This window comes from Gossypium hirsutum, chromosome A08 (assembly GCF_007990345.1).
Source record: "Gossypium hirsutum isolate 1008001.06 chromosome A08, Gossypium_hirsutum_v2.1, whole genome shotgun sequence".
NCBI classification, from domain to species: Eukaryota; Viridiplantae; Streptophyta; class Magnoliopsida; order Malvales; family Malvaceae; genus Gossypium; species Gossypium hirsutum.
The window spans coordinates 113,422,815-113,435,809 of NC_053431.1; the positions used below are offsets into that span (position 1 = coordinate 113,422,815).

Genomic DNA, 12,995 nt, shown 5'->3' on the forward strand with positions numbered 1-12,995 from the left:
TGAGCTTAGTCCCAGATCTAGTGCTCCCACCAAAATTTAAGACTCCAGAATTTGAAAAATATAATGGGATTAGTTGTCCTGAAGCCTATATCACAATTTTTTGCAGAAGAATGACGAGATACGTTAATAACAATTAATTGTTAATCCATTGCTTCTAGGAAAGTTTGATTGGGTCGGATGCCAAATGGTACAATTAATTAAGCCGTGCTAAAATCAACTTGTAATAGGCCCATTTCACCCGGGCCCGTTAGAAAAAAACCAGAAATTAAAAAAACAAAAAATAAATTAAAATAAAAACCAATAAAAGTTCATCATCAAAGTCCATTTACAAATCACTTATAACCCAACAATAAAAGCCCAAATAAACCTAACCTAATAAACCTAAACCCAAATCCCTAACAAAATTAACAGTCCACTTCTAAAATAGCTCTATTGTCTGGCCCAAATGGCCCGGACAGGTGAGGTCTCTGGAAACCCTAAGCCACCAAGCTCAAGCGCACAGCAGCCTCGCACGAAACCAGTACCGCAGCATTCGAGCCTCCTCCACGTCACTACGAGCGATTTCTGCTCCATATGGCCATAGAACCTGCGAGAAGAATAACAAAAGCAGTAATGCCAATAACAGAAAAATAAGCCAGCAACTGACAGCAAGAAAATAGAATTTTTATTTTTCTTTTATTTATGTTGTAAATCGGCTATAAAAAGCCATCATTTGTACTGTAAATGGATTACGGATGTATATTGGAATACAAAAAAATCAAATAAATTTAGCAGAGGGTTGCGTTTATTTTTTCAGTGGATCTGGCTTTCGTTTGATTTCAAGGGTGGATTTACTTTGTGATTGCAAAAAAAGATAAAAGGAGGTATTGAAATCCTCTTCGTTTTGATAGATCTCTATCCCTCTTATTTTTTAAAATAGATTTAAAATTGGTTTCATCTAGATCTTTCATTTTTTTATCTTCTTCTATTGTTGTTAATGTATAAAAATAAAAAGGGGGAAAGAAATGAACACTTACCTAGCTTTCGAGATCATGGTCGATCAGATCCAAGCCATCTTTTGCGCGTTGGCCACCATATGTGGTGGTGTAGCAAGCATCGAAGGGTAGCCTTTGAGAAGCCGAAACCCTAGTAAGGATGATGGCTATTCTTTAGAAAAGAGCAAATAATATTTTCAAAGAAATTTTTTCTAACTTTAACAGCTAATGAAACGGCGCTGTTTAAGTGATGGAGGAATCTGCGCGTGAATCGACCCGACTTGGGCAACATCCGCGCACTTAATTGATTTGGGTTAATTGCACATTTGGTCCCTCCTCGTTTTCCGTCATCTGATTAGGTACCATTTATGTTTCTTTTGTTTTTTAATTCTTTCCTAAAACTTGTGCGCTATTTTGATTTGATCCATGTTTACATGGTGCGTTCAGAAACTTGGAATAATTGCATTTTTAATCCTCGCACGTTCACGCACATTGCGCGTTGGTCATCATTTTAATTTCAAAAGTTTATTTCATTTGTGAATTATCCCTTTTATTTTAATTTTATTTTAATTAAGTTTTTTTTCATCATTTTTTTAGATTCATTTCACATTCATTTTTTTAAATTCTTGTTTACTTATTTTTATTTTTTGAGCTACTTTGATAATTGTATTTTGTTTTTTAAAGTCATTATTGTAAAATTTTTATATCATATCATTTTAACATTTTTGTATAATATTTTATATAAATGTTCTTATACATTATTATATATATATATAATTCATGATAAATAATTCATGATAAAGTTAATTTTATTCTATGTATATTATTAATATTATGTTATTTTATGCATATAATTTCTTTTAAATTTATTCACATATTTTATTATATATCTTTGTTATTTAAAGGAAAATCCTACATATTTTATGTATTATTTAAATTATTATATATACATATATATTGGTACATATGTTTGATCTATATACATCATTAAATTCATGTTATTTTATACATATAATTTCTTTTAAATCTATTAGTATACATAATTATGTTTTTAAAATCTATTACATATACAATTTATGATAAAATTAATTTAATCTTATACGCATTATTAATTCCATGCTATTTTTACAAATAATTGCTTCTAAATCTATTTATACATATATGTTTTGTAAATCTATTATGTATATAATTTATTTCCTAAGATTATATCTTATTATGTATTTTTACTATCCTTTCATATTTTATATATTATTTAAATTCCCCTTTATTGTGTGTATATTGTCAGTTTTAAACAAATGTTTTTAACATTTTGCATATTATTTGATTCAAATGCCTTAGTTCTATAATATTCATTTTAATGATTGTATATATATCCCTAGTTCTTTATACAAATTATTTCAAATTCATCAATTCATCAATTCATATATTATATATATTATGTGTTCATTAATTCATCATTATTTTAAAATTGTCTTATACCACATTGACTTCTAATTTTCATTTTGTTTTGTACATTTTGTGTTGATTATTATATATTGTTGTGGCATATTACTTATTCTTTTTTTTTGTATTGTTATATCAATTGTTCTCCATCCATGCTTGAAAATTTGGTTAAATTTTTCTTAGATTAATTATATTTAATTGTTTGTTTTTTTAGTTGGTTAGATAAGGTTGTATCATCTTCATTCACCAAGTATTGTACTTTATGTGTGCATATTATCCCATGTTTATTATTTCTCTTTTTATACAAATGTTGCTTTGTAATTTCAATTTTTTTTAAAATTAATTATTTCATCTTGTTTCTGGTCAAATAAATGTGTTTTGAGTTAGTTTACAATTTTTTTTAAAAAAATTCTAAAATAAGGCAATGTTCAATGTTTGGAAATTTGGGAAATCGTGCCCTACCTTGCTGGGTTTCAATTTTTCGTTGGACTAAATAATTGGACATCCTTTTGTAATTTTCAACGTATGAACTTTTGGAAGTCAAAAATCAATCGTGTTTTCAAAGGTATAAAGAATCATGTCTTATCGTGCTGGATGTGATGCTGAATACCTTTGAAACAAGAGAATTTTGATGACCAACTTGAACCACTCAAATGTTTTAAAAGGAACCATATTTCAAAAAAAAAATTCTAAAATCTTAAACATAAGGACATCACTTAATCAATCTGGTACCAATTTTTGGGTGTAGTGAGGGTGCTAACGCTTCCTCATACGTAACCAGCTCCCGAACCCATTTTTAAATTTACGTAAACCAAAATTGATTTAAATAGAATAAAGTGTTTTATTAGGTGATCCAATCACACCTAAACAAAAAGATTGGTGGCGACTCTACACTTCGTTTTAAAGTCGATCTCCATTTTTTTCAAATAAAAAATGGTTTCGACACAACTCATAGAAAGACTTGTCACAGGCTTTTATGAAACAATATAGCCATGTGATCGACATGACACCCGATATAATTACGCTGTAAAATATGGAGAAGAAGCAAAGTGAAAGCTTTAGGCAATACGTTCAGAGATGGAGAGAGGTGACAACACAAGTCTAGCCACCTCTTCTGGAGAAGGAGACAACAATGCTCTTCATAAACACTCTGAAAGCCCCGTTCATTAATCACATGCTAGAAAGCACTACTAAAAGCTTCTCAAATGTAGTAATGTCCAGAGAGATGATTGAAAATGCAGTAAGGAGTGGGAAAACAGATGTGGGGGAGAACACTAAAAAATCTACCCCGAGAAAGAAAGAAAATGAAGTAAACACCACTAGTGTGTATAATAAAAGCTATTCAAAATCGATTACCATAGGCCAACCAAGGATCGTGGCAACCAGCCACCAAGACCCTTCGAGGCAAGCATCTAATTCAAGGCCAAACACGAAAAAACTCCAATTTATACCTATCCCGATAACATATAAAGAGTTATATCAGAATTTGTTCAACACGTATGTGGTATCCCCGTTTTACTTAAAACCTATGCAACCTCCGTTCCCCAACTAGTATGATGCGAATGCTCAATGCGAGTACCACGCAAGAATAACGGAATACTCAATTTAGAACTGTACTGTATTCAAAAAGTTGATTAAGAGGTTCATTAAAATAGGGATTGTAAAGTTCGATGATCCCTCAAGACCTAATGTGACAGGAAATCTGTTACCTAGTCATTCTGACCAAGGAGTAAATGCGATAATTGAGAGTGGAAGAAAAAGGACCAAAACTGATGTTGTAGAAGTGAATTCCCCACTAAAATGGGTCTGGCAAAAAATGATAGTCGTGGAATTAATCATTCAAAATTTAGAAGAGGTACTAAAAGAGTGAGGAGCTACTATGGTTCCACGCTAAAGAAGGTCATGAGATCTAGGAGTATACCGAATTCAGAGCTCTGGTGTAAAGTTTGATGGATAACAGAGAGTTAAAATTTTTAAAGATGTCAATGGCTCAGAAGGAGGAGATGTTTGCGCCTCAGAGGCAAGATCAACGGAGAAAGTCTACAAGGTCAACCACCAGATTGTGATTATTTCACGACCAAGAAGTAATGAAGCGGGAATACAAGTTGTACCAAGAGTCATAATTCAGAAACCTGTGGTTTTTCCCTACAAGGATGGCAAAAGGATTACATGGAATTATTGCTGCAACGTGATGATCCCAAGAGAGGAGAACTCAGTTAGCACTTCAGAAGATAGCCAAGATATTGGTTTATTCACGTACAGTGGGAGTCACTATAACCTTGCAAGTGTGAGAACTGAACCTATTAAGGAAAAAACCCTTGCAGTTGAGCACAAGAAAGAAAAAGCAGCTAGACGTGAATCACCTATTAATGAGCCAGTAACTGAGAATGAGGCTAAAGAATTCTTGAAGTTCTTAAAGCATAGCGAGTATAGTGTTGTAGAACAACTACACAAACAACTAGCTCGTATATCAGTACTAGCTTTGCTATTAAGCTTAGAGATACATCGTAGCACATTGATGAAGGTGTTCAATGAAACTTATGTCGCGATGATATCTCTGTAAACAAGCTAGATCGTTTGGTTAATAATCTGAGTACCTACAATTTCATCTTTTTCAATGATAATGAAATACCTCTAGGAGGCATGGGATCCACAAAGGCTTTACACATCACTATCCGCTGCAAAAGATATACATTTCCAGGAGTGTTAATCGATAATGGATCTGTGCTGAACATCTTACCTCTATCCACACTAAATAGATTACCTATGATAGCTCCCACATAAAGACATGCCAAAATATAGTGAGAGCATTCAATGGTACAGAAAGGAGGGTGAGAAGGAGGATTGAAATACCTCTATTAATTGGTCCGAACACATATGAGATATATTTTCTGGTAATGGATATTAAACCCTGTTATAACTATTTGTTAGGTAGTCATTGGATTCATTCAGCTTGGACAGTGTCATCGTCATTGCACCAAAAACTGAAACTGGTAACAGAGGGTCGACTGGTAATAATAAATGCTAAAGAGGATATCATTGCATCTGTTACTAGTGACGCACCATACATAGGAGCTGATGAAGAGACAATAGAATATTCCTTTCGATCACTGGAATTTGTTAATGCAACTTTTATTGTAGAAGGAAGCAAGATCCTAGTGCCAAAAATATCTAAAACCATAAGGATGGGTCTACAATTGATGGTTGAGAAAGGAGCCTTGCTTGGAAGAGGACTCGAAAAATACCTTTAATGAAGAGTCGAGGCATCAATACTGATAGACTAATAAGGCCGCTTTAGCCAGATGTGAGACAAAAGAAGAAGGAGCTGGAGAAGAAGTAAGAAAGAAGAAGAGCGCAACTAAATAGGGTAGAGGTCAAGTGAAAATCGATAACCTTTCCTCATATATCTAAAGCATTCGTGTTAGGAGAAATCATTTATCCTGAATGAAAAATGTCAAAATAAGAAAATATAGAAGAACTGCTGGGAAATCTGAGCATCAATGCCATATCCGAAGAAGGGATTGAGGAAGAAAACTTATCAGGCATTTGTCCTTATATCCCCAGAAGTGTTCTAAACAATTAGACTGTAGAAGAGATTCCTATAATTTTTAGAACTAATTCAAAGTAATGTTCAAAACACACTTATTACTCTAAGCCTGGGAGCAATAAAAATTCTTTTGTAAAAAAGGCATATGTCCAATATCTTTATTTTAATAAAATGCATCTTTGTGTCTTATTTTGGAAAATATTATTTTAATTATTCCATTTCATTCATACTCATGCCACACGGATAATTATTCTTAAATTCATTTGTTCTTTGGGTCTTCCTTTATTCCTATAACAGGTCTCCAAGTATTAATGATACGAGGGATGCTGTTGCTGACTCAGAGTCTCATTTTGAGCAGGATATGTGTCCCGAGGAACCTTAGGATTTTGAAAATGATTGAGATTGTAACCTATCTCTTATTTTTTTAGAATGATAGAACAATATGAAAAACAAATCATACCTTACAAAGAGTCAGTAGAAATTGTGAGTTTCGGAGACAAACAAGAAAAAAATGAGGTGAAGATGCAGAGACGAAGCAAGACCTCGCTGAGTTAATCTAAGAATTCAAAAATGTCTTCGCATGGTCCTATCAAGACATGACTGGTCTAAGTATTGATATCGTGGTACACCGGCTTCCCATAAGGGAAGAATGCAAGCTGGTTCAACAAAAACTCCAAAGGATAAGGCCCGACATCCTGCTAATAATAAAAGAAGAGGTCAAGAAATAGTTCGACGCTGGTTTCCTACAAATGGTTAAATACTCGAAGTGGGTAGCCAATATAGTCCCCGTCCTTAAGAAAGATGGGAAAGTACGCATGTGTGTAAACTAAATGGATTTAAACAAAGCCAGCTTGAAGGATAATTTCCCATTGCCTCACATCGACACCTTAGTGGAAAACACAGCAGGTTATTCACTGTTCTCTTTCATAGATGGCTTTTCCGGATACAACCAGATAGATATGCATCTTGAAGACATGGAAAAGATTACATTCGTAACCATTTGGGGAACATTTGCTATAAAGTGATACCATTTGGACTAAAAAATGTAGGAGCGACGTATTAAAGAGCCATGGTAATTTTGTTTCATGATATGATGCACAAAGAAATCGAGGTTTATATCGATGATATGATCGCAAAATCCCTAGCAGAAAAGAAGCATGTACAAGTCTTGAGAAAATTGTTTTTGAGGTTGAAAAAGTTCCAGCTAAAGCTCAATCCAACAAAATGTACCTTTAGGGCTAGGTCAGGAAAATTGCTAGTATTTGTAGTCAGCGAAAAAGGGATCAAGATCGACCCAGATAAAGTTAAGGCTATACAGGAGTTACCTTTGCCACACACTCAAAAAGAGGTCCGAGGTTTCTTAGGGAGATTAAATTATATCGCTCAGTTCATTTCACAATTAACCGAGAAATGTGATCCCATATTTCGTCTCCTTAAGAAACATAATCTAAGTGTATGGGATGTGGAATACCAAAAGACTTTTGAGAAAGTCAAATATTACTTGTCCAATGTCCTAGTGCTGATGCCACCTAGCCTAAATAACCTACTGATATTGTACTTGATAGTATTTGAAAATTCTATAGGGTGCATGCTTGGTCAATATGATGAGTCAGCAAAGAAAGAAAGAGCGATATATTACCTCAGTAGGAAGTTCACTGAATGTGAGACAAGATACTCGCTAATTGAGAAGTTGTGTTGCGCCTTAATCTGGATAACCCAGAGACTGAAACAGTATATGTTGTACCATACAACTTAGCTAATCTAAAAAATAGACCCTCTAAAGTACATAATGGAGTCAACTGATTTGAATAGAAGAATGGTCTAATGAAAAATTCTACTCTCCAAATTTGATATAATCTATGTAAACCAAAAGATAGTAAAAGAGAGTGCAATAGCGGACTTCCTAGCCAATAGAGCTCTAGAGGATTACGAGCCTTTAAATTTTGATTTCTCAAATGAAGATCTGATGTATGTTGTAACTACTGAAGAAGGTGCTTAAGAAAAACATCCTTGGAAACTAAATTTTGATGGGGCTTCAAACACTATGGGTAATGGAATTAGGGCAGTCCTAGTCTCCCCAGACGGAGATCATTATCCTTTTATCACTAAACTTGACTTTGATTGCACAAATAACATGGCAGAATACGAAGCATGTATCATGGCTATCCGTGTAACCATAGAATGTAAGATTAAGGTATTGGAGGTATATGGGGATTCTGCACTAGTAATCTATCAACTTAAAGGTGAATGGGAAACAAGAGATCCCAAGTTGATCGAGTATAGAAGGCTGGACCTAGAGTTAGTTAAAAAGTTTGATGACATCACCTTCTGTTACCTCTCGCGAGATGAAAATGAGATGGCTGATGATCTGGCTACTTTAGCTTCCATAGTCAAAGTGAACAAACAAGAGGATGTAAAACCTATTCAGATAAGTATTTATGAGGCTCCAGCCCATTGTTACATTATTGAGGAAGAAGAAAAAGACGATCACCCTTGATACCACGATATACTGCAATATGTAAAGAATCGTGAATACCCTAATCAGGCAACTGAGAATGATAAAAGGACGTTAAGGAGATCGGCTAATGACTATGTCTTTGATGGGGGAATACTATATAAAAGAAGAAAGGATCAGGTGCTACTAAGATTCGTGGACGCTGTTGAGGTCAAGAGAATCTTGAAAAAGGTCCATGAGAGTGTTTGTGGAACACATGTTAATAGTTTTATAATGGCCAAGCAAATCATGAGATTCGGATATTATTGGTCCACTATGGAATGTGATTGCATTAGTTATGCCAAGAGATGCCATAAGTGCCAAATTTATGGAGACAAAATTCATGTGCCTCATTCACCTCTTCATGTTATGACTTCTCCATGGCCTTTCTCTATGTGGGGCATGGATGTCATTAGGCCGATCTTGCCAAAAGCTTCCAATGGGCATCTATTCATCTTTGTGGTCGTCAACTACTTTACCAAGTAAGTACAAACTGCTTCTTATGCCAATGTCACGAAGTCGGTAGTTAGTAAATTTTTGAAGAAAGAGATCATATATCGGTATGGAATTCCAAAAAGGGTCATATCTGATAATGCATTAAATTTGAATAATAACATTATCGAGAGTCTACAGTCAATTCAAGATCAAACACCACAACTCTTCACCATATCGCTAAAAAATGAACGGTGCAGTTGAGGCAACCAATAAAAACATTAAGAGAATCGTGAGAAAAATGCCAGAGACTTATAAAGACTGACATAAGTTACCATTTACCCTTTATGCTTATAGAACGTTTGTCAGAGCCTCCACTGGGGTAACGCCTTTCTCATTGGTTTATGAAATGGAGGCGGTTTTGCTCATTAAAGTCGAGATTTCTTCTCTACGAGTTTTATCAAAGTTGAAGTTAGATGAAGCAGAATGGATCCAATCTCGATACGATCAGTTTAACTTGATTGAAGAGAAGAGACTGAAAGCTATCTGTCATGGTCAAATGTACTAAAAATGAATAATACGAGCTTATTACAAAAAGGTTCACCCAGAGAATTCCATGAGGGTGACCTGGTATTGAAAAAGATCCTGACTATACAAAAAGACTTCAGAAGAATATGGATACTGAATTGGGAAGGATTTTATGTGGTAAAGAAAGCTTTTTCTAGAAGAGCGTTGATTTTGACCGAGATGGATGGAAAAAACCTGCCTAATCTTATGAATTCGAATTCAGTGAAGAAATACTTCACCTAAAAAAAAAGGGAGATGCTAAGGCGAAAACTCACAAAAGGGAGCCTTGAGACCAAAGGGGTTTTGAATTGAAAACTCAAAAAGGGGCAACTTAAATTTAGATCAAAGGTTGAATATATGGTAGTTGTGTCTTCTTAGAAGGAGAAACGTTATATCTTGGGGCATCAAGAAAGTACTCCAGATCTCCTAGACACATATTAGGCTCAAAATGATCCTCAAGAAGTTTGTGCAGAGAAGCTCATGCTGCGATATTTTGGGCACCTAATTTCATCTTACTCATTTTGTATTTTAGCAATATTTGTTATTTTGATTAATCTATTTACTTCGAGCTTTGCTCCTAATAAATTGTAATCTTGTCCATTGTTACAACCTTATTCAAGCATTTTTACATTGAAATAACGATTAATGGACTAACAGTATTTAAGTAAAAGGATTTCTGCATATTGCTTTGAAAGGTTTTCTAAATAGTACAAGGACCTGAAACAAGACTACTAGTTAGAATTAACCAAATATAAGGGTGGGAAATATCTGCGAACAAATAGTCTAAATTGTGATTACTTCTTTAGGTTTCTTGTCAAAAATACTAGATTTGAACAAGAAGGCATGGTAACACATTAGTGATAGAACCTTAACAAACAACGAGTGATGTCAACCTAAGTATTGAAGAGGGGATTATTCTCAAAAATGACATTCTGTATTCATACAAATATTATTCATATACATCTAGTGGGGAGCATTTGATTCATTCTGATCACTTGGCATAAATATAGGCCTATGAAATGGATTCTACAGGTCAAGTTTGCTAGAGAACGATGTAATAGATCAGTCCCTCAAGCTACAGTGGGTTGGATTGAATATAGCAAATTTTATCTCCTGAAGATGCAGTGGAGCGAAATAAAGCTACAAATCTCATATCCCTGAAGTTGTAGTAGATCGGATTAGAGCTACAAATCTTATCTCCCTGAAGTTGCAGTGGAGCAGATTGAAACAACAAATCTTATCTCCTTGAAGTTGCAGTGGAGTAGATTTAAGCTACAAATCTTATCTCCCTGAAGTTGCAGTGGAGCAGATTGAAGCTACAAATCTTATCTCGCTGAAGTTGCAGTGGAGTAGATTGAAATGACAAATCATATATCACTGAAGTTGCAATGGGTTAAATTAAATCTACCACAGCGAATCTTATTTCCCTGAAGTTGCAGTGAAACAGATTAAAGCTACAAGTTACAAATCTTATCTCCTTGAAGTTATAGTGGAGCAGATTGAAGCTACGAATCTCATCTCCTTGAAGTTACAGCGGAGTCGATTGAAACTACAATTCCTATACCCCTAAAGTTATAATGGGTTAGAATGAGGCTACTTGAAAAAGAAAAACACCAAAGAAGTCGAGATTCGGCAAGACCTGACAAAATTGGCCCTTCTTAAAGTTTTTACTCTATTCCCGTTACACGACAACGAGCAAAGAGAGGCAGCTGTAAGGGCCTAATTTTGCCCGACCCAACACACTTAAATAAACCCAATAAACAAAACAAAAAATAATAAAAGCCCATTTACAATAAATATGACCCAATTACACTTAGTAAAAAGAATTAGTGGCGACTCCATTCTTGTTTTAAAATAAAAAGTCGATTTAAAAAAAAAGTTTTGACAGTATTTTTAAAATGTGATGACTTTTATAATAATTTTTTAATAAATAAATATAAAATATTAAAATACATACATACAACTAACAGGTGAAAAAAGTAGCTGTATATATATATACAAAACAAATTTCCTAATATAACATTAATGCGGCTTCTTTTTGTTTTCCATTTGTCAACTGAATGGATTATTTATCTCATCTCTTATTTCATTTTTTTCACCTAATTATCAATTAAGGCTTTCAAAAAATGCCAATTCGTCAATCTTTTAATCGAAAAAATGAAATTAAACACTTTATAATAATATATTTTAAAATAAATTATGGTGTTTAAATTCTTAATATAGCGATCCTAGTATAATTTTATTTTATTTTTACATTATAAATATATTATAATATAGAATGTAATCTCATTATAATTGCTTTTATAAGTTATATAATATTTTGGATGAAATCTAAAATTTAAGACAAAATTACTTTTTGTCTTCATAGTATTTTATGGTTTATGGTTTATTGCATTGATTATTAATTTTAAAAAATAGTTTGTTGAATGCTCTAGGGAAATGATTTTTATTATAAATTTTGAAATTTAATGTTGAATTAAACCACCAACTTAAATTTGTTTAATTAATTATTTTATTTTATAAATTTGTTTGAATAATCTTAGTTACTAATTTTTTTTTATGGATGCATACAGGAGTCATTATTATATAGAGATTAAATTCAAACACTCATAGAAAATGATTGAATATATGATTTTTTTTTTGAAATAAAAACTTTTATCCTTTCTTATTTTACATAAAAAATTATAAATAAAGAACAAAATCCAAATAACTATATAAACAACTTTTTAAATATATATAGAATTATTGAGAACACTCAAAGTGCATTCTTATAAAAAATAAAAAATAAAAGTCCTATATCAAAAGATAATTTAATAAAATTTACTTCACACATGAATTTTATATTATAGTCAAATAAATAAAATAAAAATAAATTTATATTCTACTTATAATTTTATATTTCCATAATTCTATTACATAACGAGGAACCAAATGCACCCTTAAACTTAAAACTGAAAACTTGGATTTGATTTTGAATTCCAACTCCCTGTTTTGATCTCCACCTCTCCAAACAACCCTTTTTCTATCATAAGCTATATGGAGCATTTAATCAAGGACATTCTAACTTCAAGGCTTTTCAATATAGGGGTGTTCATTGTTCGGTTAAAATCGAATTAATCGATTGAATAAATTTAATTCAATTAACCGGTCGATGGTCGAATTTAGTTTAGTTGGAAGTTGGTTAATAATTTTTTAAAATTTTAGTTATCAATTAATTCGATTTGAAATCGAATAATTAATTGAATTAAATAATACATATAATATATTTTTATATTAACAATATATTTTTTGAACTATTATTTCTTATATTAATCAAAATAAATAATATATATTTTATATATTATATTTTTTGATCTACAAAAAAAAATGAACATTAATAATGTATTTTTATATGTTTTATACTTATTTTAACCGAAAGACAAAAACATATTCAGTTAATGTACTTGAAAAAAATTTCGATTTAATTGACAATTAAATTTTTTTATATTCCAAATAATTCAATTAATAATAATTCGATTTGGTTAATAAATAAATTCAA

General features: G+C 32.5%; 1 long non-coding RNA gene across 1 annotated transcript; it reads right to left on the reverse strand.

The window, feature by feature from the left end:
• Positions 1–265: 265 nt before the first annotated feature.
• LOC107919653 (uncharacterized) lies at positions 266–1,179 on the reverse strand. The gene is made up of 2 exons (XR_001690408.2): positions 1,017–1,179; positions 266–586 (listed from the first exon to the last, which is right to left on the reverse strand). It is a non-coding gene; the product is annotated as an uncharacterized lncRNA (long non-coding RNA).
• Positions 1,180–12,995: the final 11,816 nt, after the last annotated feature.